Source organism: Microcaecilia unicolor, chromosome 2, assembly GCF_901765095.1.
Source record: "Microcaecilia unicolor chromosome 2, aMicUni1.1, whole genome shotgun sequence".
In the NCBI taxonomy this organism is placed as follows: Eukaryota; Metazoa; Chordata; class Amphibia; order Gymnophiona; family Siphonopidae; genus Microcaecilia; species Microcaecilia unicolor.
In genome coordinates this window covers 402,977,493-402,996,971 of record NC_044032.1, presented here as the reverse complement: position 1 = coordinate 402,996,971, position 19,479 = coordinate 402,977,493, and the positions used below count along the sequence as shown (strand labels likewise).

At 43.3% G+C, this 19,479-nt stretch overlaps 1 protein-coding gene across 2 annotated transcripts in view; it reads left to right on the top strand.

Annotated features, from left to right (window-relative positions):
- NUP54 (nucleoporin 54) overlaps positions 1-19,479 on the top strand; it is a 325,681-nt gene that overhangs the window by 252,726 nt on the left and 53,476 nt on the right. The gene's annotated exons all lie outside the window — the stretch shown is intronic.

The following is a 19,479-nucleotide window of genomic DNA, read 5'->3' as shown; positions in this document are numbered from 1 at the left end:
CTTTCTCTCTTGTGCTTCCTCATAACATTATAAAAGGCTAAAAACAATAGCAAACTAAAAAAAAAGATAAAAGAGGAGAGAGAGAGGGGAGGGTAACAGTCCCCAACAGATGGACTTTGGCTTTTCATCTCAACTAGTCTAGTACTGACACCCACAGGAAACAAAGCTTCAGGGGCAGCCATAGTGCGCCCTGGCAGACTGGATGCTAATAACATACCAGCTCCCAGCGTGGTGGAGCTCTACAGTCACACAGCCACTCCTCCACACCAGTGCTGCCTGATCCTGTCTCTCTTTTTACCAGGCTGGAGATCGCCAAAACAGTGGTTCTTTCATGCCAGAAACAATCTACCCCCAACAAGATATAGAACTTGATACTTTCCTTGGCAACCAAACTTCAGACCATCTTTCCAGAGAACAGAATCAACTCACTGATGCACTCAGTCACAGACTCAATTCATATGAATGGCCTGTCAATAACTGAACTGCTCAACAATTATTCGACATGTTGGGGTTGCCAGATATAAATCTTTAAGCCATTCCTCATAATGCAAAAAGTAACACCTTTTGTTCCCTCTACACAGTGAGAAACAGGCTAGCACATGATCTTCTTGCTATTTCCTGGGATCAAGGGCCTGTTTTATATGTCCCCTTCTCCAGTCCCACTGATTCCCAGAGTATTGCAGAAGGCTCACTAGTTTAGTGCTACAATAATCCTCATAGCACCACATTGACTCAGGCAAGTCTGGTTCCTCAGACTTCTCAACATGACTTCAGTTCAACCTATTCCACTGGGGCAACATCCAACTCTACAGACCCAGCAAGAGAATTATCTCCTACATCCCAACCTCAAGAGGCTCTTGTTAATGGCCTGGCTATTGAATGGCAAGATTTAACTATCTTCTCAGTTCCTTGAAGATGTCCAGTGTGTCATCCTGACCTCTAGAAAGCCACCTAGTAAAATATCATATCAGTTGAAATGGAAAAGATTTTCAGAATGGGACATAGCCAGTCATAACACAACCACAAAATGAAAAAGGAACACCTACGTATAAAACAAACAAGCCTAGGAGTAAGAGGTGAAACAATTAGACACTTCCAGTCAAACGGGTAGTATGCAAGTCTTTTTTTCCGCACCACTCATTACAAGCCCCAATATGGGGCCATGTTTCAACAGGAAACACCTGTCTGCCTTGGGTGATTTGTCGGCGTCTTGCAGTATATTGCAGAGTTTAGCAGTTGCAGTTTTCTACAGAGTTGATTTTGCACCGACTCATATAAGATATCCTCTTTTGAGTGAGCAACCCCTGAGGCAGACGGGTGTTTCCTGTTGAAACACAGCCCCGTGACAAAAATGATAAAGAGGATGGGATGACTTCCCTATGAGGAAAGGCTAAAGCTGCTAAGGAGAGAAAGCTGCAGCTTGGAGAAGAGACAGCTGAGGGGAGATATGATATATATAAAATACTGAGTGGAGTGGAACAGGTAGATGTGAATCGCTTGTTTACACTTTCCAAAAATAGTAGGACAAGGGGGCACGCAAAGAAGCTACTAAGTAGTCAATTTAAAATGAATCTGAGAAAGGGAAGCGATTGCTGCAGACCTGGAGTAAATTTTGGAATACGCTACAACCATCAGCAAAGAGACAGTTGTTTGTTTCCTAATCTCTATTTCTCTAGAATATAGATATTAATAGCATCTGTAAGGGGGAAAGGGGGGGGAGTGGGATGATGGGGTGGGAAGGAGGGAAAGGGAAAGGGACTCATAACTGTATAAAGTTTGATGACAATGGAAATGATATGTAAGCTTCTCATAAGGACCTGATTGTAACTTGCATTTGTTATCAATAAAAATATTGAAACATAAAATGAATCTGAGAAAATATTTCTTCACTCAGCAAGTAATTAAACTCTGTAATTCTTTGCCAGAGAATGTGGTAAAAGCAATTAGCAGGGTTTATAAAAAGGTTTGGATAATTTCCTACAAGAAAAGTCCATAAGCCATTATTAAGATGGACTTGAGTAAATCCACTTGTTGTTCTAGGATAAGCAGAATAAAATCTGTTTTACTATTTTGGGATCTTGCTAGGTACTTGTGACCTGGATTGGCTACTGTCCCAGTATAGCAATTCTTATGTTCTTATAGTCTTATGTCTTATAGTGAGTGGTGCTGAATAAAGACTTTCATACTACCTGTTTGGCTGGAAGTGTCTAATTGGTTCAACCCTATAGCCAGTCACCACATACCCACCACCTGCCTCCTCCATGCGGAGTTATCATATTTGCTATCTTTATCTACTGTGGGTCTTCAGACCACCTCAGTCCATTTCCATCTTTCTGCCATAGCTGAGTATTATCATTTGGGTGGGAAACCCCACCCCACCCCCGTCTTTTCATGCATTAGCATCTGCCTAGACTCCTCAGAAATCGCTCTGAGCTCTTGTCAATGCATCACTAAAACATCTCACCTGGAGGTTGTGAGATGTCATCTCCTGCAGGCTGCCTCGGTAAGCAAACCATCCACCAATATCTCCAGACTTGCAGACAAAGCAGCAAGTCCACACCTTTACATAAGTACATAAGTAGTGCCATACTGGGAAAGACCAAAGGTCCATCTAGCCCAGCATCCTGTCACCGACAGTGGCCAATCCAGGTCAAGGGCACCTGGCACGCTCCCCAAACGTAAAAACATTCCAGACAAGTTATACCTAAAAATGCGGAATTTTTCCAAGTCCATTTAATAGCGGTCTATGGACTTGTCCTTTAGGAATCTATCTAACCCCTTTTTAAACTCCGTCAAGCTAACCGCCCGTACCACATAAGTACATAAGTAGTGCCATACTGGGAAAGACCAAAGGTCCATCTAGCCCAGCATCCTGTCACCGACAGTGGCCAATCCAGGTCAAGGGCACCTGGCACGCTCCCCAAACGTAAAAACATTCCAGACAAGTTATACCTAAAAATGCGGAATTTTTCCAAGTCCATTTAATAGCGGTCTATGGACTTGTCCTTTAGGAATCTATCTAACCCCTTTTTAAACTCCGTCAAGCTAACCGCCCGTACCACGTTCTCCGGAAACGAATTCCAGAGTCTAATTACACGTTGGGTGAAGAAAAATTTTCTCCGATTCGTTTTAAATTTACCACACTGTAGCTTCAACTCATGCTCTCTAGTCCTAGTATTTTTGGATAGCGTGAACAGTCGCTTCACATCCACCCGATCCATTCCACTCATTATTTTATACACTTCTATCATATCTCCCCTCAGCCGTCTCTTCTCCAAGCTAAAAAGCCCTAGCCTTCTCAGCCTCTCTTCATAGGAAAGTCGTCCCATCCCCACTATCATTTTCGTCGCCCTTCGCTGTACCTTTTCCAATTCTACTATATCTTTTTTGAGATACGGAGACCAGTACTGAACACAATACTCCAGGTGCGGTCGCACCATGGAGCGATACAACGGCATTATAACATCTGCACACCTGGACTCCATACCCTTCCTAATAACACCCAACATTCTATTCGCTTTCCTAGCCGCAGCAGCACACTGAGCAGAAGGTTTCAGCGTATCATCGACGACGACACCCAGATCCCTTTCTTGATCCGTAACTCCTAACGCGGAACCTTGCAAGACGTAGCTATAATTCGGGTTCCTCTTACCCACATGCATCACTTTGCACTTGTCAACATTGAACTTCATCTGCCACTTGCACGCCCAATCTCCCAGTCTCGCAAGGTCCTCCTGTAATCGTTCACATTCCTCCTGCGACTTGACGACCCTGAATAATTTTGTGTCATCGGCGAATTTAATTACCTCACTAGTTATTCCCATCTCTAGGTCTCCGGCAACGAATTCCAGAGTCTAATTACACGTTGGGTGAAGAAAAATTTTCTCCGATTCGTTTTAAATTTACCACACTGTAGCTTCAACTCATGCCCTCTAGTCCTAGTATTTTTGGATAGCGTGAACAGTCGCTTCACATCCACCCGATCCATTCCACTCATTATTTTATACACTTCTATCATATCTCCCCTCAGCCGTCTCTTCTCCAAGCTGAAAAGCCCTAGCCTTCTCAGCCTCTCTTCATAGGAAAGTCGTCCCATCCCCACTATCATTTTCGTCGCCCTTCGCTGTACCTTTTCCAATTCTACTATATCTTTTTTGAGATACGGAGACCAGTACTGAACACAATACTCCAGGTGCGGTCGCACCATGGAGCGATACAACGGCATTATAACATCCGCACACCTGGACTCCATACCCTTCCTAATAACACCCAACATTCTATTCGCTTTCCTAGCCGCAGCAGCACACTGAGCAGAAGGTTTCAGCGTATCATCGACCTTTCTTTTAAAACATTTAAACAAGTTTTATTAATCTGCTTTACATCCCTCCAATGGAGTAGCTTTTACTCCTGTCTAAACCTGAGGGCTCATTTATTATCGAGACTCATTGGGAATGAACTAATACCATCCCTTTCATTCCATATAAGCTGGATTAGTTCCTATCTTCTTCCCAACTGCAGCCTTTCTAATTTATCAATCTTCTGACCTCCAGCACTGCCTGTTTCTCCAACCCAGACTGTTAACTTCTTCCACTACTTAGAGTAGTAACATAGTAACATAGTAGATGACGGCAGAAAAAGACCTGCACGGTCCATCTAGTCTGCCCATGATAAACTCATGTGTATACCTTACATTGATTTGTACCTGTCTTTTTCAGGGCACAGACCATATAAGTCTGTGCAGCAGTATTTCCCGCCTCCCAACCACCAGTCCCGCCTCCCATCACCGGCTCCGGCACAGACCCCGTATAAGTCTGCCCTCCCCCATCCTAGCCTCTCAACCACCAACCCCTCTTCCCCCCGCCACCCAATTTCAGCTAAGCTTCTGTGGATCCATTCCTTCTGCACAGGATTCCTTTATGCCTGTCCCACGCATGCTTGAATTCCATTACCGTTTTCATCTCCACCACCTCCCGCGGGAGGGCATTCCAAGCGTTCACCACCCTCTCCGTGAAGAAATACTTCCTGACATCTTTCCTGAGTCTGCCCCCCTTCAATCTCATTTCATGTCCTCTCGTTCTACCGCCTTCCCCTCTCCGGAAAAGATTTGTTTGCGGATTAATACCTTTCAAATATTTGAACGTCTGTATCATATCACCCCTGTTCCTCCTTTCCTCCAGAGTATACATGTTCAGGTCAGCAAGTCTCTCTTCATACGTCTTGGAACGCAACTCCCATACCATCCTCGTAGCTTTTCTTTGTACCGCTTCCATTTTTTTAACATCCTTCGCAAGGTATGGCCTCCAAAACTGAACACAATACTCCAGGTGGGGCCTCACCAACGTCTTATACAGGGGCATTAAAACCTCCTTTTTTCTGCTGGTCACACCTCTCTCTATACAGCCTAGCAACCTTCTCGCTACGGCCACCGCCTTGTCGCACTGTTTCATAGCCTTTAGGTCCTCAGATACTATCACCCCAAGATCCCTCTCCCCGTCCGTGACTATCAGGCTCTCCCCACCTAACACATACGCCTCCCTTGGATTTCTACTCCCTAAGTGCATCACTTTGCATTTCTTCGCATTGAATTTTAATTGCCAAACGTTAGACCATTTTTCCAGCTTCTTCAGATCTTTTTTCATGTTTTCCACTCCCTCCGGGGTGTCCACTCTGTTGGAAATCTTGGTGTCATCCGCAAAAAGGCAAACTTTACCTTGTAACCCTTCGGCAATGTCACTCACAAATATATTGAACAGAATGGGCCCCAGCACCGATCCCTGAGGCACTCCACTACTCACCTTTCCCTCCTCCGAGCGAACTCCATTCACTACCACCCTCTGGCGTCTGCCCGTCAACCAGTTCCTAATCCAGTTCACCACTTCGGGTCCTATCTTCAGCCCTTCTAGTTTATTCAAGAGCCTCCTGTGGGGAACCGTGTCAAAAGCCTTGCTGAAATCTAAGTAGATGACGTCCATAGCACGTCCTTGATTTAATTCTCCCGTCACCCAGTCAAAGAATTCAATGAGATTCGTTTGGCACGACTTCCCTTTGGTGAAACCATGTTGTCTCGGATCTTGCAACTTATTGGCTTCCAGGAAATTCACTATCCTTTCCTTCAGCATGGCTTCCATTACTTTTCCAATAACCGAAGTGAGGCTTACCGGCCTGTAGTTTCCAGCTTCTTCCCTATCCCCACTTTTGTGAAGAGGGACCACCTCCGCCATTCTCCAATCCCTCGGAACCTCTCCTGTCTCCAAGGATTTATTAAACAAATCTTTAAGAGGACCCGCCAGAACCTCTCTGAGCTCCCTCAGTATTCTGGGGTGGATCCTGTCCGGCCCCATGGCTTTGTCCACCTTTAGCTTTCCAAGTTGTTCATATACACTCTCTTCCGTGAACGGTGCTCTATCCACTTCGTTTTCAGGTGTACTTTTGCCAGTCCCTCTCGGTCCTTCCCCAGGATTTTCTTCAGTAAAAACAGAACAAAAGTATCTATTTAGCAAATTGGCTTTTTCTTCATCATTTTCTACATAGCGTTTTGCTGTATCTTTTAGTCTCACAATCCCCTTTTTAGTCTTTCTTCTTTCACTAATATACCTGAAGAAGTTTTTGTCTCCCCTCCGTACATTTCTAGTCATTTGTTCTTCCGCTTGCGCCTTCGCCAGACGTACCTCTCTCTTGGCTTCTTTCAGTTTCATCCGGTATTCCTCCCCGTGTTCCACTACTTTAGATTTTTTGTATTTCTGGAACGCTAACTCTTTAGCCTTTATTTTCTCAGCCACTTGCTTTGAAAACCATATCGGTTTCCTTTTTCTCTTGCTTTTATTTACCCTCCTTACATAAAGGTCTGTGGCCCTGTTTATTACTTCTTTTAGCCTGGACCATTGTCCTTCCACTTCTCGTATGTCCTCCCAGCCCATCAGCTCCTTCCTCAGGTATTCTTCCATTTTGTTAAAGTCAGCTCGCTTGAAATCCAGGACTTTGAGTTTGGAGTGGCTGCCATCCACATGAGCTGTTACATCAAAACAAACCGTTTGATGGTCACTGTTTCCCAGGTGTGCAGCCACTCGGACATTTGACACACTATCCCCATTCGTGAGCACCAGATCCAACGTGGCTCCCTCCCTCGTGGGTTCGTTCACCATTTGTCTGAGCAGAGCACTTTGGAAAGCATCCACAATCTCTCTACTTCTTTCCGATTTTGCAGACGGAACCTTCCAATCTACATCCGGCAGATTAAAATCTCCCAACAGCAGCACCTCTCTTTTCTTCCCCAACTTTTGAATATCAGCGATCAGATCTTTATCTAGTTCTTCCAATTGTGTCGGGGGTCTATAGACAACACCCACGTGGACCAAGGTTCTATCCTCTCTTTTTAAGGTGATCCATATTGCTTCTTCCTTTCCCCACTTCCCTGTCATTTCAGTTGCTGCGATATCATCTCTCACATACAGAGCTACTCCTCCACCTTTACGTCCCTCTCTATCCTTTCTAAAAAGATTATAGCCTGGTATGTTTACATCCCATTCATGGGAACCATGGAGCCATGTCTCTGTGACTGCAACTATGTCCAAGTCAGTCTCCAACATCAGGGCTTGAAGGTCATGAATTTTATTGCTTAGACTGTGAGCATTTGTGGTCATTGCTTTCCAACTACATTTCCTAGTATGTGTTTTGGGTTTAGTGATTTGTGAGTGTCTTTTGTCTTTGGGTACCTTCTCCTCTTTTTGTTCCCTCTTCTTTGCTTTTTCTTTTTTTTCTGCTTCAATTTTAGTTTCAGAAACATCACAGTGCTGTAGTGGAGCAAAAGAATTTTGTAGTGGCAACACTTGTGCGGATGGATGCTTCTGTGTCACATGACGAATTCTGCCTGAGCCTACTGTGAGCCATCTGTTCCTTTGTGGTTTTATTCTCTGAGGCAGTGGTGAGAAGTTATGATTCTGCACAGTCCTATAAGTTGCTTTAATTGCATCTAATTCTTGCATTACTTTATATAGCTCTTGTTTTAAAGTAGATAGCTGAAGGCAGATAGGACAAGCTTTAAGTTTCCAGATGATTGGCCTTGAAACCAAAGCAGCACAATTATTGCAGAGAATAAAAGTCATCCTGATTGGTTGAAATGGGTATGAACAGGTGTACTATGTTGGAGTATCCGCCTGCAAGACTGCCTGTGTATGACTGTGGAGTAAAGTTAATAAGGTTTGGTTTGTCTATAAATGAGTGGACAACCCTGGGGTGGGTGGGTTGTGGGGAGGGTGGGTGGGATTATAAGTCCCAATGGGTCAGCTTAAGTGCTGCTATCAAGGGAATTCTCTAGTTGAATGGACCAAAATGGTAGTGTCTGATCCAGCACTTTACAATTTATTATACTTTTTAAAACTGCCCTAAGATATTAATAACTTTCCTTTTAAATAAATCTAGATATTGCCAATAATTATAGCAGTGTCAGCTATGTAAAAATGCCCCTCCCCTCTATCAGAGTTTGGCAGGAACAGAAAGAAAGACAGACAGACAGAGAGGTTTCCCAGTGCTAATTAAATTGATTAAGCAACAAGCCTTAAAAATTTTAGACAATATCAGGTAGGTTTCTCACCTAATGCCAGTCAATTTGAGAAGAGTCTGGGATTTAGGGGTCAGAATAAACCTGTCCTTTTTGTAGGAGCTTGGTTCAGTCCCAGCACCTAATGCCAGTCAATTTGAGAAGAGTCTGGGATTTAGGGGTCAGAATAAACCTGTCCTTTTTGTAGGAGCTTGGTTCAGTCCCAGCACCTAATGCCAGTCAATTTGAGAAGAGTCTGGGATTTAGGGGTCAGAATAAACCTGTCCTTTTTGTAGGAGCTTGGTTCAGTCCCAGCACCTAATGCCAGTCAATTTGAGAAGAGTCTGGGATTTAGGGGTCAGAATAAACCTGTCCTTTTTGTAGGAGCTTGGTTCAGTCCCAGCACCTAATGCCAGTCAATTTGAGAAGAGTCTGGGATTTAGGGGTCAGAATAAACCTGTCCTTTTTGTAGGAGCTTGGTTCAGTCCCAGCACCTAATGCCAGTCAATTTGAGAAGAGTCTGGGATTTAGGGGTCAGAATAAACCTGTCCTTTTTGTAGGAGCTTGGTTCAGTCCCAGCACCTAATGCCAGTCAATTTGAGAAGAGTCTGGGATTTAGGGGTCAGAATAAACCTGTCCTTTTTGTAGGAGCTTGGTTCAGTCCCAGCACCTAATGCCAGTCAATTTGAGAAGAGTCTGGGATTTAGGGGTCAGAATAAACCTGTCCTTTTTGTAGGAGCTTGGTTCAGTCCCAGCACCTAATGCCAGTCAATTTGAGAAGAGTCTGGGATTTAGGGGTCAGAATAAACCTGTCCTTTTTGTAGGAGCTTGGTTCAGTCCCAGCACCTAATGCCAGTCAATTTGAGAAGAGTCTGGGATTTAGGGGTCAGAATAAACCTGTCCTTTTTGTAGGAGCTTGGTTCAGTCCCAGCACCTAATGCCAGTCAATTTGAGAAGAGTCTGGGATTTAGGGGTCAGAATAAACCTGTCCTTTTTGTAGGAGCTTGGTTCAGTCCCAGCACCTGGAAGGTGGAAGTAAAAGTGGAATGACCTTTAGTTTGAGTCCAACCCTGCTTGCCCCCAGCTGTGGGGGTGCTTAAGTCCCAATGGGTCAGCTTAAGTGCTGCTATCAAGGGAATTCTCTAGTTGAATGGACCAAAATGGTAGTGTCTGATCCAGCACTTTACAATTTATTATACTTTTTAAAACTGCCCTAAGATATTAATAACTTTCCTTTTAAATAAATCTAGATATTGCCAATAATTATAGCAGTGTCAGCTATGTAAAAATGCCCCTCCCCTCTATCAGAGTTTGGCAGGAACAGAAAGAAAGACAGACAGACAGAGAGGTTTCCCAGTGCTAATTAAATTGATTAAGCAACAAGCCTTAAAAATTTTAGACAATATCAGGTAGGTTTCTCACCTAATGCCAGTCAATTTGAGAAGAGTCTGGGATTTAGGGGTCAGAATAAACCTGTCCTTTTTGTAGGAGCTTGGTTCAGTCCCAGCACCTGGAAGGTGGAAGTAAAAGTGGAATGACCTTTAGTTTGAGTCCAACCCTGCTTGCCCCCAGCTGTGGGGGTTCTTAAGTCCCAATGGGTCAGCTTAAGTGCTGCTATCAAGGGAATTCTCTAGTTGAATGGACCAAAATGGTAGTGTCTGATCCAGCACTTTACAATTTATTATACTTTTTAAAACTGCCCTAAGATATTAATAACTTTCCTTTTAAATAAATCTAGATATTGCCAATAATTATAGCAGTGTCAGCTATGTAAAATGCCCCTCCCCTCTATCAGAGTTTGGCAGGAACAGAAAGAAAGACAGACAGACAGAGAGGTTTCCCAGTACTAATTAAATTGATTAAGCAACAAGCCTTAAAAATTTTAGACAATATCAGGTAGGTTTCTCACCTAGTGCCAGTCAATTTGAGAAGAGTCTGGGATTTAGGGGTCAGAATAAACCTGTCCTTTTTGTAGGAGCTTGGTTCAGTCCCAGCACCTGGAAGGTGGAAGTAAAAGTGGAATGACCTTTAGTTTGAGTCCAACCCTGCTTGCCCCCAGCTGTGGGGGTGCTTAAGTCCCAATGGGTCAGCTTAAGTGCTGCTATCAAGGGAATTCTCTAGTTGAATGGACCAAAATGGTAGGGCTGAAACTTTACCTACTATTTCTCTTCGGTATTCCTGGAGGAAAATCCTGGAGAAGGACCGCAGTCGGCTGCCGAGAGAACATCTGGGAAGGGAATGGATACTGCGCCGTTTATGGAAGAGTTTATAAACAGCTGGAGAATCTGAAGTTGGACAAAGCTATGGGGCTGGATGGGATACATCCAAGCATACTGAAGGAGCGAGAGGTCCTGGCAGGACCTCTTGAAGATTTATTTATGTTTCAACAATTTTTTATTTTAGATATGTCTACATATTAACAAACATTTACTTTCACAAATTACATGCAATTGAGTTCCACATCATTTGCTCTTATTCCAATTTGTCCTGCTAAGATCCCCTAAAGTGATGCGATTCCCCTTTCTAGTTAATCTGCATAATTCCAATCTTTAACCTTTATCCTCCCCTCCCTTAATCTCATCCTCCTCATCTCCCTCCCTCCTCCCTTCAGCCCTCCCAGTAACTCCTATATGCCAAAACCCGCATCTGTCAGCTTATAGTATATGCTTATAAGGTATTAACAATAAGACTACGTCCTTTCTGTGTCATCTTATCTAAGTAGCATCCCCATATTTTAAAGAATCGATTTTTCCTTTTACAATGTCCTTTGGCTTCCTTTGCCTCCCAGACCAGCAATTGATGCACCTTATTGCGCCAATGCCAGAAGGTCGGTGGATTGGCTACAGTCCAATGTTGCATGATACATTTTCTTGCTACCAGATAAAGTTTTCGACACAACAGTGTTTTATCAGCATTTAATCTCCTTTGTGATTCCTTCATATCTAATACTAGTTGTAGTGGATTCATGTCTCTTCTACTACCCACCACCCCTGTAAGATAAGTAATTATTTGCCTCCAGTAGCGTTGTATTGGTACACAATCCCACAGTGCATGATATAGTGAGTTCTCAGAATTATTACATTTCAAACACATAGCTGTTTCAATTCCCCCCGATTTAACAGTTGGACTTGGGTAAAGTATGCTCTGTGTAATATTCTATACGCACATTCTCTATAATCAGCTCCTCCTATTATGTGTGGAATATCTTTGAGCTGCGTTGTCATATCCCAGGAGTCCAATGCCCTTCCCACGTCCTTTTCCCATTTCTGCCGGATCTGAGTCAGTTCTTTCCCCGGGGCTAGACTCCATAGCTTTTGATGTATTTGTGATATGGAGGGGGCATGTTCAGAGATCTCATCAAAGAAAGTCTTAATTTGATTGCCTAATTTGTTATTCAATATTTCTTTGTTTAGTGATTGTATGTAGTGCTTCAGTTGACAGTGTGCATATCTATCTCCCCAGCCCTGTTCATTTTGGCCTACCAGCTGTGTCAGCGGTTTGATTTCGCCAGTTGCATCTAAAACATCTGCCAGTTCAATCACCCCCAGCTGTTCCCATCTGTCAAAAGTTTTATTTTCCATCCCAGGTACAAAGGCCGGGTTCCATTTAATATTGATAAGTTCAGTAGTTCTTGGGTCCCCTCCTAGTAATGTCCCTAAAAATCTCCATGCTTCTCTTATTGGTTTAAGTAGAACATTATTTCTATGCTTTTGTGGTATCTCTGTATTCCGCAAGTGTAGTAGTGTAATATAGCGGTAAGGACTAAAGAGCGCATCTTCCATCTCAAGGGGTGTGTGTTCTTGAGTCTGGCAAATCCTATCCCTCACATGCCGTAGGAGGCAGGCCATATTATAAAATGTAATATTGGGAATTCCCAAACCTCCCTGTTTCCATCCTCCTAACATATATTTCTGCTGCATCCTAGCTCGTTTCCTGTCCCAGCAAAACCTAAACATTAGTCGATATAGCTGTTTTATGTCTTTCTGTAGCAGTGCTATGGGCAGAATCTGTAGTGCATAGAGCCACCTTGGCAATATGACCATTTTTATAAGGCTTATCCTCCCCGACAGAGACAGCGTCAAGGTGCCCCAGGAGTCCAGTTGTTGGGTTGTCTGCTCTAACAGTTTTGCTACATTTAATTGATATATCTCCCTCGGTCTAGCCGGTAGCAATATACCCAAATATGTAAAGAAATTATGTGTCTGTTTCAAAGGGAATCCATCTAGCCATAAGCTTTGGATGTCCACATTGATCGCAAGGGCTTCCGACTTGTCCATGTTCAGTTTGAAGCCCGAATAGTCTCCATATTCACGGAAAATCTCTAAAAGATCTTCAAGTGTCTTCTTCGGCTTTGTAATTATCATTAACAGATCGTCTGCAAATGCAGCCAATTTGAACTCCTGTTTCTTAAATTGCACCCCAGGTACCGCTTTACAATCATATATATCCCTAATGAGAGGGTCCAATTGGAGCGCAAAAAGCAGGGGTGACAGAGGGCTCCCCTGTCTTGTTCCTCTACCAATCTGTATTTCTCCTGATACATTACCGTTTATCAGCACTTGCGCTCTCGGTAAATAATACAATTCTCTGATCGCCTGCACAAAATTGCCATTGAATCCATATTTCTCTAGCGCCGAGTACAGAAAGGGCCACTCCACTCTATCGAATGCTTTTTCTGCATCAAAGCTTATCATTAAAGCTTGTTCTTTGGAGTGACCCAATCCTTCCAAGGCCGCCAGAATGTTCCTCATGTTTTTCGTAATTGATCTGCCTTGTACGAATCCTACTTGCGCTGGATGTATAAGCTCAGGTAGTACTCTGCCTAGTCTGTTTGCCAGTATTTTGGCAAACAGTTTTGCCTCCTGATTGAGTAGGGAGATAGGTCTGTAAGATGTAACTAGTTTTTCATCTCTTTTAGGCTTAGGAAACACTACTATTCGGGCCAAATTTAAATGTTCAGGCATCTTACCCTTTTCCATCCATTCATTAAATACCTTAGCCAAGGTAGGAATCACCGAGTCCCCCATCAGCTTATAAAATTCCGCTTTATAGCCATCTGGGCCTGGAGCTTTGCCTGTTTTACATAGTAACATAGTAGATGACGGCAGAAAAAGACCTGCACGGTCCATCTAGTCTGCCCACGATAAACTCATGTGTATACCTTACCTTGATTTGTACCTGTCATTTTCAGGGCACAGACCATATAAGTCTGTGCAGCAGTATTTCCCGCCTCCCAACCACCAGTCCCGCCTCCCATCACCGGCTCCGGCACAGACCCCGTATAAGTCTGCCCTCCCCCATCCTAGCCTCTCAACCACCAACCCCTCTTCCCCCCGCCACCCAATTTCAGCTAAGCTTCTGTGGATCCATTCCTTCTGCACAGGATTCCTTTATGCCTGTCCCACGCATGCTTGAATTCCGTTACCGTTTTCATCTCCACCACCTCCCGCGGGAGGGCATTCCAAGCGTTCACCACCCTCTCCGTGAAGAAATACTTCCTGACATCTGACATCTGAGTTATGGCCCAGGTCACCTCCTCATCACCTCCTCATCACTAATCCTAGCATTCAGGCGGTTCTGGTCACTGCACCGCAGCTTCGGGATTTGTAGGCCCTCTAAATATAATTCCCCTGTCAATCCCTCCTGATCTGTAGCCTTATAAAGCTGTTGATAGTATGTTTGGAAAGCTAGCCTGATCTCATGGTTAGTGTGTATGAGTTTCCCCTCCGTGGTTTTCATAGCTGTTATGTTTCTAGGTGCACACTTAGGTGCTATGAGGCGAGCTAGATATTTGCCCCCTTTGTTCCCATGTCTATATAGTTGGAATCTATAATAGGCCTGAGACTTTATTTCTCTCTCGTGCAGCAGAGAATTCAGAGCTGTTTGTAGGGCCACTGTTTCCTGTCTAGTCTTGTTACAGGGGTTCGTGCCGTATTGTCTATTCAAATGGCGTAGTTGTTTTTCAAGCCTCACAATTTCTCTATCTCTTGCTCTTTTATATTGCGTAACATAGCTTATAATTTCACCTCTCAATACTGCCTTTGCCGCTTCCCAAAAATTAGTCATTTCGTTTACCGAGCCTTCATTAAAGTGTTTATATTCAGCCCATTTTGCGAGTAAATATTCCCTAAATTTTGCTTCTCTTATCAAGTATGACGGAAACGTCCAGCTGTGCATCCTCTCCTCTTCCCCACCTCCACTCCATTTCATTCCTATCACCGAGTGATCCGATATTACACAAGGGTCTATATGGGCCGCCGTGATATCTGTTAATAAATTGCGGGATACTAATAGGTAATCTATTCTAGAAGATGTTCCGTGTGCTCTGGATTGGTGTGTGTACTCTTTGTCAACTGGGTGTAATGTCCGCCAGACGTCAATTAGATCAAGCGCTGTACAAAAATCTGGTAGTCCTCTGGTATCTATTTTTCTTATTTTAGTTGGGGGGTGTGATCTATCTAGGAATGGATCCCAAGTCATATTGAAGTCGCCTCCTAACATTGTGGGTAGCGTGTCCAACCGTGTGATCTGTTTGAGTACCCTCTTATAGAATTTTTGGTCTAGTACGTTAGGAGCATAAATACTTCCCAGAAGTATGTTTTTTCCATTTATCGTAGCTATGCCCAAAACATATCTACCCTCTGGGTCTGTAATTATCCTATGCACTTTAGTTGCTAACCCCTTTCGTATGAGTATTGCCACCCCTCCTTTCTTTCCTACAGCCGCAGATGCCACACAATCGGCTACCCACCATTTAGCTAGTTTGGCATGCTCAGTTTTGGACAAATGTGTTTCTTGGAGCATCGCAATATCTGCCCCTATGCGCTTAAGATGTCTCAAGATTTTTGATCTTTTAATTGGGGAGTGTATGCCCCCTACATTCCAAGATACTACTTTAATCTGTTACCTTTTGTATCCATTGTACTGTCTGCTGATTATACTTTACTTCTAGGAGTCGCCGGCCCAGCCTCCAGCCACCCCTTCTATGATGCAATTTTCTTTCTATTAGCTGTATTTGGATTCTGGCTTTATAATGGGTTACTCTCTTCCCCTCCCACCCCTCTTCCCCAGTTCTGTCTCTATCTATTTGTGCTCTGTTCACTATCCTTCCCTTCCCTAACTTCTCCCCTCCCTGAAGTTTGCCTTCCTCTTCCCCTCCCTGTTCCCCTTTTGAGTTCCCAGCCCCTATTGGACTTGTCACGTGTTAACCCCCTCCTTCTAGTCTCCCCCGTAGTGTATTTTATCTTCCCAGGCATTTCAGTCTCCCGTAGTATCTGTTATACCCTAGTATCAGTGTCCCAGTTACAAGATCTTAGATTTTTAACATATAACTACCCCTCAGAACTTTCAATATCATTTCCCATCCTTAACATACCCCGCCAGGGTTACAGCACCCTAGCTAGTTGTGTCAACTCTAGGCATTTGTGTTTTGTCCCAATGACAGTACAATATCTAATCAACATAAGAGTATTTTAACTCTAAATCTCCTTATTATCTTATCATTAAATTCTTCTAACAAACAGAACTTTAGTGTACTAAACATTTTACTCTTAAACCTGGTTATTATAGTCTGCTGCATGTTCGCCAGCCTCAAAGACCCCGTGTGTGGTTATTAGAAGAGTTCTTCTTTATTTGTCGTCTCTTCGTCTTCTCTCTCTTCTATTCAACAACATCCAGCCGTCCTTCATCAAGTCATTTTCAGTATGTGGCGTCGCTCCTGCCAATTCTGATAGCTCAGTGAAGTGATTTTGGAGATTCGCGGGTGTTGATATTAATATCACCCTGCAAGCCATCCAACAAAAAAGTGGTCCCATCACGGCGTCTCCTGCCAGATATTGCCATTATCTGTTTCGCAGCGTTCAAACTTTTCCGGCTTCTCAATGCAATCCTAGGTTCTTAGTTAGCATTATAATCCAATTGTGTTTGTGATTGATTCCAGATCGTTGTCGCCATATTTGCTGTGTCCTTGGTATACAAGTTTCAATCTCTCATGCCAGTTTTGACTACTTCTTCCATAGTATTCATTCATCTCTAGCTGTTAAAATGCTTTTAACATATTCTTGAGCTTCTAGCAGCGTGTTGCACATGTGCGTATTGGATTGGTAGAAAATCTTTAGTTTGGCAGGGTACAGTAAAGCAAATTTGATTTTATGCTGCACCAGTTGGGAGCAAATTGGTGAGAAGTTCTTTCTTTGGGCGGCCACTGCCATGGAATAATCTTGGAAACATAGGATTTTGTAATTGTTGTAATTCAAACTGGCTCCCGCTCGTAATTTCTGCATTATGATAGTTTTATGATGAAAGTTTAATATTCTGCAGATAACCACCCTTGGTCTGTTGTTATTCTGTCTCACCGGGCCTACCCGATGGGCTCGTTCGACGATCAGTGGGCCCATATCTGCAGGTAAACGGAGTTCTTTTGCAAGCCACGTCTCCAAAAAACCACGTAGTTCCTTGTCTCCCAGCTCCTCCGGTAAGCCTACAAAGCGAAGATTGTTTCTTCGCGATCGATTTTCAAGATCCTCAAGCTTTTCCGCCTGAGTTTCAACCATTTTCAGGAGCTTGGAATAATGGCGTTCCACCGCAGTGACCTGGTCTTCGAGGGCCCCCGTGCGCTGTTGAAAGCTAGCCACTTCCTGGCTTAGTTGAGTCATGTGCGTTTGGAGACCCTCCAGTTTGGTTTCCAGCCCCTGTAGTTTCTTATCTAAGATGGCTTCCAGTGCTGTGGTGACTTCTCCCACGATTTCAGCTGTCCATGCGGAGCTAACTGTTACACTCGACGGACTTGCCGGGGCCGCCATCTTGTCTTCTCCGAGTTTGCTCTTTTCCTTGTCTCGTCGGAGCGATTTGGCCGCCATCGCCGCTTTTGTTCGCCAGCTAAAGTGATTATATCGTTGAGAAGGTATCCTGGTCCTTTCTGAGGCGATTTGGTATAAGTTTGCGGGATTCCTAACCGGGGTTATCTAGAAGGAGCACGGAGCTGATCTTTTAGTGACCGCTCGCGTGCATGGCGTCACGTGATCCCCTTGAAGGTTTATTTAATAGATCGTTAGAGACGGGAGAGGTTCCACGAGATTGGAGATGAGCGGATGTGGTCCCTCTTCACAAAAGTGGAGACAGGGAAGAAGTGGTAAACTACAGACCGGTAAGTCGTACGTCGGTGGTAGGAAAAATAATGGAGTTGCTGCTGAAAGAAAACATAGTTAACTTTCTAGATGCCGACGGGTTACAGGACCTGAAGTGACGTAGCTTTACCTGTGGGGGACCATATCAAAGGCTTTGCTGAAGTCCAAGTAGATTACATCTAGCGCACGTCCTTCATCCAGTTCTTTGGTCACCCAGTCAAAGAAGTCAATAAGATTCGTTTGGCAGGATTTTCCTTTGAAGGAAAATCCTGCCAAAGGAATCTTATTGACTTCTTTGACTGGGTGACCAAAGAACTGGATGAAGGATGTGCGCTAGATGTAATCTGCTTGGACTTCAGCAAAGCCTTTGATATGGTCCCCCACAGATGACTCGTGAATAAGCTGAAAGGGTTGAACTTAGGACTGAAAGCGGTGAATTGGATAAGAAACTGGTTAACCAACAGGTGGCAGAGGGTGATGGTAAATGGAATCCGCTCAGAGGAAAAGGAAGGTGAGCAGTGGAGTTCCTCAGGGGTCGGTGCTGGGGTCTATTCTGTTTTAACATATTTGTGGGAGATATTTCTAAAGGGTTGGAAAGAAAGGTGTGCCTTTTTGCGGATGACACAAAAATAGCCAATAGGGTGGATACTCTGGAGGGAGTAGAAACGATGAGAAGGGATCTCCGAACGTTAGAAGAATGTTCGAGGGTGTGGCAGTTAAAATTTAATACTCTGCTTTTCTAGGGTAACTATTTTTTCCGGTTTCAAGATTACTAACGTACCACCTCTGCAATGAAACCTTTGGGTTTTCGTATTTATTCTTTTTTTTCTTTTATTTATTATGCTCTTATTTCACATTATAAAGTTTCTTTCTTTTAGTGTATGTAGTGCTCAGTTTTCATATTATTACACCGGTTTCAATGGCACTTAGTAATATTACGCTCAAGACATCATTGCACTACAACCCTCCCTACCACCTTTCAATGTTGGTGTATATTCTTACAGCTTATTTTCCATTATAATCTTTTATGTTTACTTATCTTAGGGTTGTTTTGCCTCTGTGCTGTTATTGATAGTCCTGTGCCTCCGGTGTAACAAATGGTGCTTTAAACGTGCTCGTGAATATCTATATAGTCCTCATTCCTCATTTCATTCTCTTTGTTGAATCTCACTTCTCCAGACTATCAATAACAGCACAGAGGCAAAACAACCCTAAGATAAGTAAACATAAAAGATTATAGTGAAAAATAAACTAGAAGAATATACACCAACATTGAAAGGTGGTAGGGAGGGTTCTAGTGCAATGATGTCTTGAGCGTAATATTACTAAGTGCCATTGAAACCGGTGTAATAATATGAAAACTGAGCACTACATACACTAAAAGAAAAAAACTTTATAATGTGAAATAAGAGCATAATAAATAAAAGAAAAAAAGAATAAATACAAAAACCCAAAGGTTTCATTGAAGAGGTGGTAAGTTAAAATTTAATGCCAAACTTAGAATCTGGGTTATTGTTTTCTTCGGTTTCTTATTATAAACAACTACAAAATCAGAGAAACCCTTTTACAAGAACAGTATCATGTGAATGTACTCACAACAAATCTTTTTTTTGTTCTTTTTTAATCTGCAAATAGTGCTCAGTGTATTACAATTGACCACAGTCAGTATCTTAGTAATAACACCGTCCCGACATCATTGCACAGGAGTCCTCATACCTGCCGTTAATAGTAATTGATTATTCCACACTCAGTTCAATTCAATTAAATATAGAAAACCACTTAGCTTATTAGGCGCCAGCAGACAAGTGTCTGTGCTGG